Here is a 14,215-nt window from a genome sequence, read left to right on the forward strand (position 1 = left end):
TTATTTGCTTGAATTCTCATTCCAGTAGTTTTCTTTGAAGCAGCACTCATAAATATTCTTTAATAGATGAAAATATCCTTCAAGAGGAAATGCATTTCTAAAGTGTTGTAAATGTCAAAGCAAGGATGGAGGTAAAAATTATCTCTGAACTTAATATTTCTATCAGAAAATTCCCCAGAGGGAAAGAAGCTTGCAGAGAGCACTGATAATACATAAATGCTGATTCAAGAAATGATCTTTGAGATCTCATGCACATTGATGTTTGTGGAAGGTCATATTTGTTTTAAGTTACTTTGTTTCTCCTTATACTAATAAATTCCTGGATGGGTATGAAGGAACTGAAAATCCTGTTTCCCTGTGAGCTTCCCTTTCCAATCTTGGTTTAGATCTCTAATCACAAACTCAGTTTTGCATGAACAGGGGTTTTGATCATTCTCTGTCCTAATGAAACCTATATTGAGAAGGCACACCCTTCTGCTTCCTCCATCCGTATGCTGAAGGGATCTACACAGATATTGGACATATAGGAATACACAGGGAGAGTAATCTCTTAATTGTGCCCATGTTCTTAAGCACAAGGCATTGTGTTACTCTACAAATCATGTGTATTTTTTAGTGTTTCATAAAATTGATCAAAGTAGATTATCAAATTACCAACCAATTTTTGGTTGCTACCAAAAAAGCCCTATGTGTACAACAAAGAGTAAAAGAATGAATCGGGATACTTGTTTTCTGTGAATAAAATGCTCTGGAAAGGCTCAGAGTATTTCTTGTGGAGAGACAGTAAAATGCTTAGATGGTGAGAACTGAAAATCAGCAAGGTTCAGTATGCTGGAGAGCATTCAGAGAAACTAAGGGAAGTCTGCAACGCTGAAGAAATGCTGGAGTAGGAGATTAAATTGGTGATAAGTGGAAAGCTGGCGAGTAGATAGGATGAATCAGATTGCCAGTAAATTTCAGTAACTCGCAGTAAATTTCTGTTGTGATATCTTACAGAACTAAAAAGTAATATCAAACTCAGATGGAATGATGAATAAAAATGCAATGTGGAGATAAGAACATATGGAAATTGTAAAGGGGATTGTTATATCAGAATAAAGTGCTTTGTCACATGTTTCTCAAGAACCTGTTGATACAGGTTGTTATGGTTTTTACTTAGAGTGACCAAAAAAAGAATACTTTGGTACGTTATCAGTACAAAGGTTTTTCATATCATGTAGCAGCTCTGGGGAACAGTAACATCAAGGACAGGTAGCAAGTCCCCGAATCTTTACCAAATTGGGATTTTCCCTTCAGCTGTTAAATGTTTTATTCTAATATTTTATTCTGAGTTTAATACTCAGAATGTCTCTTGGGACATAATTTCATTTTCTGGCTTTATACACTTTCCTTAAAATGTAGGAAAATTTGCACTCTGAGAGACAAAAAAGAACAAGGTTGAATACTGAAGGCATCTGTTGTTCTCAGTAGGAATAGGATCCTGAGGGAATACATGATCTAGCTGAGCTAATATAAATTGTGAACTATGACACATTCATTAAAAAGAAATCTCAAACAGGATTCTAATTTAGAATGCTCTGGAAAAAGTCTTGGACCTGCAGTATAAAGCTAATTATTGAATGAATATTTACTTCTTGTCTTCTCTTTCAATCAGCTGTTTCTTTTAACTTTGTGTTCGGAGACTTGGCTTAGGAGTCTGTGTCCAATGTGCCTCCAGTTGCCATCTTCTGGCTACTCTTTACTTTTATCACAGACTGAAATGTAATTTCACAAAGCTTACACATCAGCATTCTTAGTTTTCAAATTCTCCTCAGTTTTGGAAATACATATAAGATTTGTTAAACTACATGCTGAAATAAAATCGTATTTTTTGCAGGTTAGAAAAAATTGAAAAAAATTCAAGTAGGAATACTTGAAACAGCCTCAGTGTCCTTCCTTCTCCACAGACTGGACTGAATAACATAAAACAGTAAGAATTGAAATACGTGTTTATTTCAAAGCAATCCTCCTTCTTTTCTTGTTTGATGCACTTCTTACTCTTCTTTGCACCCAACTTTTATGTGCTGCAACTAGTCTAGGTTGAAATGAGCACTTCCATGTCTTTATGGCTGTCTCCTAAGAGTTGAAATTTCATTTCTGGATTAGTCACAGTGTTGTAACTCCTGCTGAGTCTTTTGTTGTTTGGTTCTCCCCACCTCCAGCTGTGATATCTGGAAAGGTAAATTAAAAGCTCTCAGTAATTTTTTCATATCTATTTTATACAATTTCAATAAATGATGTTTTCCCTGAACTTCAAATCTGTTCTTTTGAAGGTGGCATGATCTCTTACATTACACACTTGGGAAGCAATTCTGGGGTCACTCCTGATATACTATCAATTAGGACACTCTGCTCCAGTAGCTTGTGACAATACTGTCATGTAATGGGAAACACTATCTCTTCTCTTATAGAGTCTTTTGTTCTTTTAATATGCAATTTTATCTGAGTTAAAACCCTCTTGAAAAGGGTAGACAAAGGAAGAAAAGCTGATGCAATTGTCTCATATAGCAAAATACAGGCCTATACCATAGATAAAGTATTATTTTTGTTTGCTGCACATCCAGGTGTTTTCACTTCTGGCCACGGACTTCAAATCAAAACCTGAATGGGGAGGAGAAGTGCAGACAAGGATGGTCTCTTCCTGCCTCCCTTTCACTATAGGTCTGGAAGTAGTGATGAGAAGGGTTGGGAGAAGGGGGTTAGGAAGTGCTCTACCTAAATTCATGCATGGCATTAATAACAAATTGGTTTGGAACAAGCTACACAAATGGTTTGGATTGAGAGATCCATGTCATCTTAACCACAAATGAGAGTTGTTATCCCAGAAAGTGCTTTTCAGATCTGTGTTTCCAATTTAACTTTTCTGGACTCAAATACCAAGATTTCTATCTATGCAATTCATTCCTCCATTTTCTACTTGTATGTACAAATGGTTGTGAAGCTGATGGTCTAATAATTGTTGGGATCTTGGAGGAAATAATCCTTCTCTCTAGTTAAAGCATGAGCAGAAGGGTTTTTTTGTTGTTGTTGCTGTTAGGTTGGGGGTTTTGTTTCCCCAGAAGCTTCTGCATGGGACACCAGCAAGCATTTTGGTTTTGTGTCTCAGAGCCAGTGGCCATGCCAGCAGTGGTTTGTGGTCGTGAGTCAAGATTACAATAGCAAACAAACAGGACTTCAGACCTCCAGAAGCTCAGTTTGAGCTGATGGCCTTTTTAACAGCTAATAGCACAATAAAGACGAGTAGTTTGCAACCAGAAGTGGAATTGCATTGTGATGGCAATTAAAACCTTTGCCAGAGAAAATGGACATTTCTGAATCTCTGCTAAGTGGTTTCTCCAGCCATGCTTTTCTCATTGACACTTCTGTTCTCAGTGTAACCCTGAGTCTCTGCCACTTGTCCACAAATTTAGAAACTTATCACGTCGTATTTCCTGTTTAATAGGATTTCACTGCATTTTAATATTACTGCGTGTTCTCCTACAAGTAAAGAAGAAAAAAAACCAAACCACAAAACCCCCAAATACTTGTCAAGTATTTTTTATTCTATAACCCACTTCTTTACACAGCTCTACTAAAACAATATTTTTTTTTATAATTGCCTTTTGCATATCACTCTACCATTAAACTTGCCCACTGAGTTATCAAAAGGGAAAAAAACAAAAAAAAAAAAAAAAGAAGATAATTTATGGTCTCCTCTTCAAAGTGATGGGGGAGCCAATTCTTGTAATGTGTCTTGTTATTATAATTTTAAAATATGGGAAGCTATTTAAACCTCAGAATAGAAGGAAAATCTGTCTATTATATGCATAAATGCAGGACATGCCTTTTAGTTTTTCAGATTTGATGGGCCATTCAAATTACAAGAGTGACAATAAAAATTTGTCTTACCAAGGAGTCTGAGCCAAGAAATTTTTGGAAAGTCAAAATTTTCTAGGGTGACTTTTGTTTTGTCTCTGAGATTCAGCAAAAAGAGTTTGTTTGTTTGTTTGGGATTTTTTTTAATGCAAGAGGCATCCACTGCAGTTTAATAGAATTTTTAAAGCATTATCCTTACATGCACTTTCTGAGAGCCAGGGCTGCATCAGTATATTTCTAGGCAAATTATTTCAAGGTAATTTTTTTACCAGCCTCACTTATACAGTCACAGCTGTTTTAAAAATATTTTTTTCTTCAATACAGATTATTCCTGCAATCCTGGGTTTTCTTAGATGTCTTTGTTGTTAGAATTAGAGTTCTCAGATTCTGCACATGTTTACAAGAAGTAATAATCATGCTTGACGTTGATCTTCCTCCCCAGCCTTAACTGCAAATTAGAGCATTTCATATATAGAACGAAATAAAATCTCTAAATAAGCAGCAAAGGTTGAATGTTGCTTTCCAAAGGGTCCTTAACTTTTTTTCTGGAAAAATGTCTTGGCATTAATTATTTGATTGCTTATGGTTTTGTTTTCTGTAACATTTTTGTTACAACTTTTATCATCTCTTTTTAAAAACTCAGTATCTGAATTTTCACCACCAAAATCTTTGTGCCATTTAAAATGGTGCCCTTCAAACCCAAGGGAAGTGACAGGAGAATTTTTGCACTTGGTTTAAGCTAACAAAAGAAGATCATTAAAATTTGATCACCTTTTTAAATGAAGCACTGCTGTAAATGGAGTAGCAATTGCTCCTGGCAAACCAGATTTCTTTTTATTTTTGATATCAGATGGTAATAACTAGGCACTAGATTATCTAGTAAAGGACCTGAGAAAGATGGGGTTTTTTAACTACTCTTGGGAGAAGCAAATGAAGTCTGGACATGTCCACAGAAGTAAACTAGTTCTGTGTTTCAAGGGATGGCAGTGGTTCAGAAAGTTCACGTTCTGGAAAAAAAACCATGACAGGAGGTTCAGGGTGAGGCAGAGGAAGGGCCCAGCCTAAAAATTTACATTTAAGACCTAAGGATTGATATAGAAACTGTCCTTCTTCCTCCCTTCATGTACCTTAACTACTTCAGTCATAACAATGTCTTGCATGATTTAAAGTGAAAATTTATTTACTTCATGGCTATGGGCAAGTATGTGCATTTTGGTGACCTGTGTGAACTGCAAGTTCACAATGGGTGCACTTCTGGGAAATTGTTCTCACATTGCTGAGCAAGTTCAGAAGTTGGCATTCCTCCTAAATGATGACCATGAGACCAACTTTTGATAAAAAGTCACAGGCAGGAAAGCAAACTGCAAACAGATTTGTATAGTAAGAGAAGGTGTTTTGCATAAAATCTTGCTATGGACAAGGGAGGGCACATGCCATACATCTATATTGGATCCATATGTTTGCAAAGCCATTAATTTATTTTTATCTTATTTAAAATGATAATAGTGTAAACAGAGTTAAAAATATTCTAATAGCAGTAGTATCAACAGCTCATATTGACATACGATATCATAGTGTGACAACTTAATGACTAGAGACATTCATGAAAAATTTGGTTTGCATAACATCTTCCCCTAGATAGTATTGTATCTTCCCTGAGACCGTAGGATGTTTTGAAATAAAATGTCCTCCTATTGATCCTATTCTACATCTATAAATCACTTGCAAGGCAGTCACAAAAACCACTCAGCTTTTTTCCCCTGGTGGTTTTTTTCTGAAAAGATGGAATGTTCCAAAGAAGCCAAAGCAGTATGTATTAAAACAGTGAGGAAATCCTATGATTGTTTTCAGATTAATGTTTTGCCTTCAAGAAAAATATCAACATGTTAAAACATTTATTACCCATTTTTATAATCTTCTTTTTGTCCTTTCATTGGGTGGAAAACCAAAGAGGTAAAGTATTAAAATGTGACCTATCCATGTTATCTCTGAAGACATAATATGAAGGAGTCTAGATAATGATAAGGTAAAATAATTTGGGATAAAATGTGATTATTAAATCAAAAGGAACTTGAGGTTGAGAGTGGAGTTGAGGAATGAAAACTGTATGACATACCATAAATGAATAAAACTGCTAAGGGCGTCTTTTCAATTAAGATTCTGATACCCGACAAGTTAGCTGTCTATTGGAAATTGTGAAGGATTGTTGGGTTTTCTGGGGGGTTTTCCACCCCTCCCCCCCAGTCTTGTTCTTTGGACATAAGATAACTCTAAAAGCATTTTTTTTTTTTTTTGACTGAAGAGCTTATCTCTTCAATTTTTAATACACTTACCACAGTAAAGACAGCTGTCCTGTTCTGATGGGAAAAAGTTTGATGTCATAATTTCTGTAATATAAAGCATGATTTCTATTTGGTGACTGAAGGTCTATATCGAGGCACAGACCAGCTGATATGAGCAAGGAAATTTCTGCACAGCCTAAATAGAAGTAGTATTCATATCCACCAAGTAAGACTCTATAAAGTTTAAAGTTTACCATTGTTCTTCTAGTGTACAGGTGTTGTTTTCTTCTAGTAGTATTTCTTCTCCTCACAATGAGAGATACAAGCAGTGATATTCCCCTGTATGTTCCTGAGTATCAGTGTTGATTATATAATGTATGTGTGTATTATATCAAAATTATTGTCCTTTGTACTGATCTGTAGAGTTTGGAGTCGTGCTTATTACCAGCCTTTTACTTATTTTCTTGTTCTAGGCTTCAGAGTTAGATATTTATTTACAGGTAACTAATGAAGTTATACTTACCTCGACCATATACTGGTTATTATCATTGTCACTGACTTGTAACTTTATAGTAGCTGAGTTCCTAATCACACTGCTTCACTTCCTTAGTCTATAGAGCTGAAAAAAGTTTTGTGTTTATGCTTAAGGTCTTTACTTGATCACATCTTAAGAGTGTTGTCGCTAGGAGACTGCAGTGATTTCATAATCAATTGCTACAGTTTCCTGAGGTCTCACGCACATGGTCCCAGGTACCTGCCCTACTCACTAAGTGCTCCCACCTGGGAACCAAAAATTGTCTTTCACCGATGCCTTTGTGTCACATGTGAGATTGAATTCCCTGGTTGCTCCGTTTTCCTGCTTTTAATCTCTAAGATTTACTTTGCCTCTTTTCATGACTGGTCCCTAGGGACTGATTTAAAGTGGTATGAAAAGGGCAGATGAGGGAGGTTTGCCCTGAAGCCACAAGCAGTTGTGGCCATACTTGTCAGAGAAATGGCCATACAGTTACAGAAGAATATGTGGTAGAAGATAGGGAAATGATGATACTGCCCAGATAAGGCCATCAAAATCTACTCACTGTACGTAATGTGCAGCTTCAAGACCCTAACACAGACTCAGATATTTCCTTTACAGGTCTAGCAATGCTAAATGGGTGTGATATCCTCTGATTCATATCCCTGATGACCATTTCCTGCCTGAACCACACAGTGGGTAGCTTCTTCAGGCTTAATCTGTATCACGAAACCTACATGAATTTCCAGTTGCCTGGAGATGATAATAAAATGATTTTTGGAATGTATTTTTTTTTGCCTGTAATGAAAATAAGGGTGCAGAGTAGAAAAAATATTATTTAGTTTAGAGTGGTAGAGTTTTAAGTGCATATAAACCTTTCTTATTACTCATGAGCAAGGTTTAGCTCAGGTTTATCAAACCGTAGATATGATCAGATCAATTCTATTTAAAATGGTTTTCCTCTATGTCAGTCAAATTTTACGTACTTTGTGTGAGAGCTCATCAGCTGTATTATGTGGGAAGAAGATCTATGGGTCCTTATTACAATCACAACTGTTCTGGAAAATCTGGAGTAGACTGGTAACTGCTCATGTTCCCCAAAGGGCATTACTGAAGGATTCCCCAGGAACGCTGATGAACTGTTTTTCTTGTCAATATCTGCAGGACCCTGCCAGGAGGGAAAAGACAGACCATAGACCTAGCAATGTGGTAATTTAAATTGCTCTCAACACTGGTACTTCATATTTAATAATTAACAGAATCAAATTTTGGATGAAGGAGAGCTGCTGCAAAATTGCTGCAACCAAAATGTAGGCTTTGAAGAAATGTTTGGGCTGTGGTACCTCTCTTCTGTCTTTCTCGTCCCTGAGGTTGTAGCTGCAGTATATTCACTGAAATACATTGCAATTCATGCCAGTTAATGATGTGAAAACTTAAGGATTTCCACTTTCCATCTTAAATTTTAGGTTAATTAGAGGATCAAGCCATAGCTAGCATAAAAGGGGAAAGAAAATGCCTGAAAACTGTGGGGAAGCCCTTGACTTGGAAGAAGAACTCTAGGTTTTGAACATTTATGGGAAATCCTAGGGGCGAATAAGTTGCAATAAGTTGCAACAGATAATTATTGAAGCTATGAAGTTAACCTTTTTTAAACTATATATATATATATTTTAGATAAGTATATATACCTACACAGATGTAGGTATATATACATAGGTGTATTTTTTCATGTATATTGTGAAAAAAAGCTTCTTTTGAATATTTTAATTACTGTCTTAAGTTGTATTAGTTATAGAATTCTCATTGCTAATTTGGTGCAATGCCTATTCTATTAAGAATGCTGCATACCCAGTATTGGCTTGTTTACAACCAATTTCTGATATTTTTCTCTTTAACAGGTTAATGTAGGTGTTGGGGTCAAAACACAACCTTTACAATATTTTTATTTTGTATGGACATGATATAGATACATTTTAGTTATATCAAATCTCAAAGTTTTATGGAACTTATAGATTATTATAGCTATGGTTTCTATAACAGGAAAGATGATTCCTTCTGGTTTTTTCTGTTCAGATTTCTCTTCCATCAAATATAGATATAAATATGCGCAGAGTCTGATACAATTAAATGAGTTATAAGAACTTTTCTCTTTTGTCTGGGAGGTAACCCCAAAATTTCTTGTAAATGGAACTCAGATAAGACTCCAAAGCCACAACAACCCCCCAAAAAAAACCAAAAAAAAAACCCAAAAAAACCCACAACAACCCAAAAAAACTCATTTACTTGATATTAGTGTGGCTCAATCTTTTATTTTTATTTGAGAATACTCAGCAATAATATATTTTTAAGTTGAAAGGTATGACTATACATAAAAAACAGGATCTGTATAATAAGGAAGATAATATTTTAGATTTTTGTAGAAAGTTTATTGATAACACTGCCCATACAGATTTGTATACAAGTATTCTATAATATATTGAATATTAAAAGTGAGTACTCTGGCTTCTGCAGTGAGAATTTTACAGTGCATGCACAGAACTTAATGTGCAACATGAAAACTGCATTATGCCATTTTATGTTTCAGCAGATAAGTCCCCGTCTTGTTTATTCTCCAGCACAAACCACTGGCTGGCTGTAGAAGGTCAGGCTGGGAAGTTGCTCATGTTTGACACTGCAGCATTTGGGAGTGATGAATGTTTAATTAGGCAAGGTGGACCGTGGGGGAGGTTGAGGCAGCTGTAGCTCCTGGTTGACTGTCTGCAGTATCATCTTAGAGTGTTGTGTGAAAATGAATCCTTGGGGTAAGCTTCAAGGACACTGAGTAGGTAAAAAAAGGCATTCTGAGAGCAGCTACCTCTGGGAAGGTAGGAAAAATAGAGATAAATGTTTTAAGTACCTCTGTTACACTGGTCAAAAATTGTGGTTGGCTAAGCCAACATGTTTTTATTAGTTTACACAAATGTAAACTATAAATGTTTGAACCTATAAAGTCTGGGACTACAACAGCAATGAAAGTAATTTATTTTATGCAGGTATTAGCTATCAGAATAGAGCACGTGTATAATTTGTTGATATTATGCAAACAGTGTGAGGTAGCAGTCATTTCTCTGTAGCCCTATTTTAAACACAGCAACAGAGCTGTTTGAAGATATTATTCTTAGCAAGCTTTCAGGAGAAATTAAAAACTATAGACAAAAGTGGGAAGACTGTATTACTTTTCACTAGCATAGGCCAAAATAAAAATTTCTTATTATTTTGTGTTCCACATTTAAAAACATTGCATGCAGTTTGAATAAGTAACAGTTTGGCTAATAGGAAGGTTTTAATTCTGATATGAAAAGGATAAAAAGAATTAAAGAAGGTAAGTAGATCTGTCTTCATGACCAGGGACATTGGCAGTCCCCTCACTCTTTGTCCTGGGCTCTGTGGAAGTTATTTTTCCCACAAGACAGAATGTGATAATTTCCTGATCCCACAGAGACATCCATTTTAATATGGAATGCATAGAGCAAGAAATAGTTTCATGTTCCTTGTTGTCACTATAGCGTTCAGGACAGACAACAAAGAACAATAACCATTTTAATCTAAGTAAACTTAGCTATCAGTTACTGCTGATCAGTTAGGAAGGGAACATATGCCTGCATCTCTGCTCCCCCAGCTCATATTCTGTCATATAGCCATCTCTGGTCTGTGTTAATATCCAAGACTAAATTTGGGCAAATGACGTGCAAGAGAATTTTTGTTGCTATTCACTGGCTGTGGCTAAAAGTGGTAGCTGATATTTTCATAGACATCATGAATAATTTGGAATTACTTCTGCAGTTTCCAGTGACTTCTATGATGAATGACTCTCATCCTGCTGTATCCACTTGAATAATGATGGCAAACTTTGGACACCTCAGTGCACAATACTGTCAAGTCAAGAAGCATAAGTCCACAGAAGAACTATTAAAATAAATACAGTAGGGATTGTAATTCAGGAGGACCCTTACTTTTATGACAGGCAAGGAGCAACTGAAGAGATCTGATGATGGTCACCTACTTGTGGCAGCTGTTTATTATGCTCTATCGTAAACATCTTGCTGTTACCTTGTGTTCACCCATCTGTTTGTTTCTGCCCATCTGTTATTGATTGCCATGTGCTTAGGTTGTAAATATCACTGTTGTTTGAAATTAAAAAGGTTAAAAATCCTTTGATTTAAAAAAAAAATCAGTTGTGGAATTAAGTATTTGCATTAAGCAAAAAAAAAGCTCTTACAAGCCTCTGGAGTCAACATCGAGGAAACTGTGTACAGGTTTTCTGTGCTCCTGAATAACTTCCTGTGGTTACCCTTTCTGATGAGGTTGAAGCATTTAATTGAGCTGATTTTTGTTGTAAGATTTCAATTTGCTTTTAGTCAATAGCAAGGGCTAGTTCAGGAGGAAATTTTGTTTTTTGAAGTCATAGTATTGTGTGCAAATGAAAGAGGTATACAAGGTAAATTGCCTGTAAGAAGCCAATCAACCTGTGCTCTGTATATGTCACTTCAGCTTCTGATGGTTTTTTTTATTCTCAGACTGGCAAATTTATATTTGGCATGCACTGTCATCGTTAGTCTATGGCTTTCTTTTCATCAAATATTTGTGATGGCTTTTTTTCTCTCCCTAAACCATTATATGTGCTTTTGGCATTTGAGTCTTTGCCATTGTTACTTAATAAGACAACAACCAAATTTAATTTCTTCTTGAATGTTTTAAGAGATGTTTTTCCTATTTTTTTGTTAAATAAAATCTGTATTTAGTAACTTTTTCTCTCTCAAAACAAAACTATAATGCTAGCTAATTCATCATTATTCACCATTTAATGCCAGGATATTGTAATGGTCAGTTATGCGACACGCAATGCTTTTGGGGTTTAGATTTTTTCTTTTTTGAAAGAAGAGTCAAACATATTGTCCCAGGAACCTAAGCAATCTAAAAATCATTGGTTTTCTTTACTTTTTTAAAAATTTGTTTTCATGTTGCTGTTAATGTATTTCTCTTTTGGTTTGTTCTGTTTTATAGTGAAATTCTATTCTTACACAGGAACAAGTAAATAAATACTGATACATACTTTCCAATAATGACCAGCTCTGAACTACAATATTGGTGTAATTTTTTTCTTTTGTAGTGTTAGACTAAAGCTGTATCAGTGTGTACCCTCCTCTAAGGATGGTTAGGTTGCACTTCAGTTGCCAACAGGTAGGCCTGGGCAGAGACCTGTGATGCTGAGACCCTAACTGAAGTTATAAAAATGCATTTAGAATTTCATCTATGGACTGAATAGAATTTAATTTCATACATTTTTGGTTTTGCACTGCTTTCTTCCCATAGTGACAAAGATTTTTAAGATTTTTCTTGTAGCTTTGTGTAGAAACCCTCAAAGGAAGAAAATATTTTATTGTTATAAATTTGTTTGTCCTGACTGCGCTATAGTATGCTTTGTACATTCAGGGAAATGTTTCCATTTTGCTTTTAAACTTGACTGCAGTTGTTGAGAGTATTTTACAAAAACTGCATATGTTTCCTCCCTCGTCATTTCATTCTTGCCAAGTACTTCAAAACAAAGTAATTTTGTATTTTATATTATTCTAGGAGCCCATGAGCTGGACTTAGTGAAACGATTTGAAAATCCAGTTTACAAACAGCTTTTACTTTTTCCTTCCATTTGCTTTTCCTAATGTCTGAAAAAAAACCCTTCTGTTTTGTTTTATTCCTTCTCCATTATACTTAAATAGTGGGTTTTCTAAGTACCTGGTTCCAAAGTATGGAACTGATTCAGTTCTACGAACTGATCCAGACTCTTCTGACATTAAGAGGATCTTTTTTCAATGGGTTTTAGTTCAGCTCTTTGGATTATGAATTATTAGGAATGGACCGAGCTTGTAGATATAAAAAAGTATTTATATACCTCAGTGCAAAGAGACTGGCACTGACTGAGGACCTTAGTGTGTCCCATCAATTAAAAAAAATTAAAAATGTGTATTACCAATACAGAGAAATTGATATTGTCCAACTGTCCATCATATTATTTCACTGTATCTTTTAAAAGTACTATGGTAGTTTTATTACCGTTTTCTGTTCTAACTTTCCTGTGCCCTTTTCTCTGATTTGCTCTCTTGATTTGGGAGAAAAAACATTTAGTCTTAGTCAGTCTTTTCTGCTGACCAGAGAAATATTGGGAGATAGATTTAGATCCAAAGCTATCAAAATACTGCACTGATTGTTAAAAATATCTTGGTGAAACTAGTAAAAAATCTTTCATGAACTCCTCCTTAGGTAGCAATTACTGTTATTGGTATGTTGAAATGTAAAAGCTTGGGAAACAGTGTCAGAACTGATACAGTTTTGTTTGTAGGGGGTTTTTGGGCCGAAAGAAGATCAAAGCATGGTGTTGGTGATACATGCTTATGGCTTTAGAAAACCAGTATTTCAGTTCTTTAAGCTTCAGTTATTTTCAGTTCCTTATTTTGAAGCAACACTGCTAGTGAAAATTCTATACAGCAATTGGAGATGTCAAAGGATTAAAAAGGTCAAGTACTCCAGCTCAGAACCATTTGCATTGACCCTTCAGTCCTCTTCTAAAGAAGAGATACAGACTTAATGGTTTCAGTATCTCTTTGCCTCTACCAGCTATTTAAGGAGTTTTCCTTTCAGAGACCAGAGGAGTTCAGAAATTTGTAAGGCACACTGGCATCTCCAATACTTCAGAATCTGATGGGGTTTGTTGGGGGGGGGGGGGGTGTTTGGAGGTTTTTGTGGGAAGTTTTTTGGATTTTGGGGGTCTTTTTTTGGGAGGTTTTCTTTGGTCAAACTGTATTGTGTCTTTTCAGAAGAAACTGTGCCAAGAAATTAGTTCCTGCTTAAGATGAGTGGCTGTAGGAAGTAGTACGAACATAAAACACTGGAATTTGCCCATATCCTTCTCAGACTAATCCCTGTGTTGGAGTAACCTGGGGGCTTCTGTGAGCTATTTTATTTTGGTTCTTTCCATTATCTGTGTAGCCTCACTGGAAGCATAAGGCAGCATGCTTGTGCTTCAGATAGCAGGCACAGAAAACTGTGTCATCTAACTGCAACTTTGATAATGCTTTGATGTATTGTGTCTATAATATATTTATCTCTGTGCACTGCATAATATAGACAATAGCTTGAAGATGTGCATTTGTTTATTGTAATTTTTTAAAGGCATTCACCAAAATGTTTTATGGTCAGTCCTGTCATTAAAATTAGATCAGTCAATGATTTTCTTCTGTTCAGCTTTTCCTTAATGGGTTGTCTTTTTTTTTTTCTTTTTAACTGCATTAGGCATTACATATTGCATCACCCTCTAATGCAATAGAGCTGTTCTCTAGGAAGGAAGTATTCCAAGGGAAACGAAAACATATTCTTTGGGTTCTGTAGTCATGGATGAAGACTATGGGAGATCATTTTTATTAATAAGAAACACTTCTCAGCAAGTTGGAACACAATGAATTTGTAAGGGAACAGTAAGGCGTACAGGTAG

At 35.6% G+C, this 14,215-nt stretch overlaps 1 protein-coding gene across 2 annotated transcripts in view; it reads left to right on the forward strand.

The window, feature by feature from the left end:
- KCNIP4 (potassium voltage-gated channel interacting protein 4) overlaps window positions 1-14,215 on the forward strand; it is a 399,406-nt gene that overhangs the window by 89,932 nt on the left and 295,259 nt on the right. The gene's annotated exons all lie outside the window — the stretch shown is intronic.

The sequence above is a fragment of the Aphelocoma coerulescens genome, chromosome 4 (assembly GCF_041296385.1).
Source record: "Aphelocoma coerulescens isolate FSJ_1873_10779 chromosome 4, UR_Acoe_1.0, whole genome shotgun sequence".
NCBI lineage: Eukaryota > Metazoa > Chordata > Aves > Passeriformes > Corvidae > Aphelocoma > Aphelocoma coerulescens.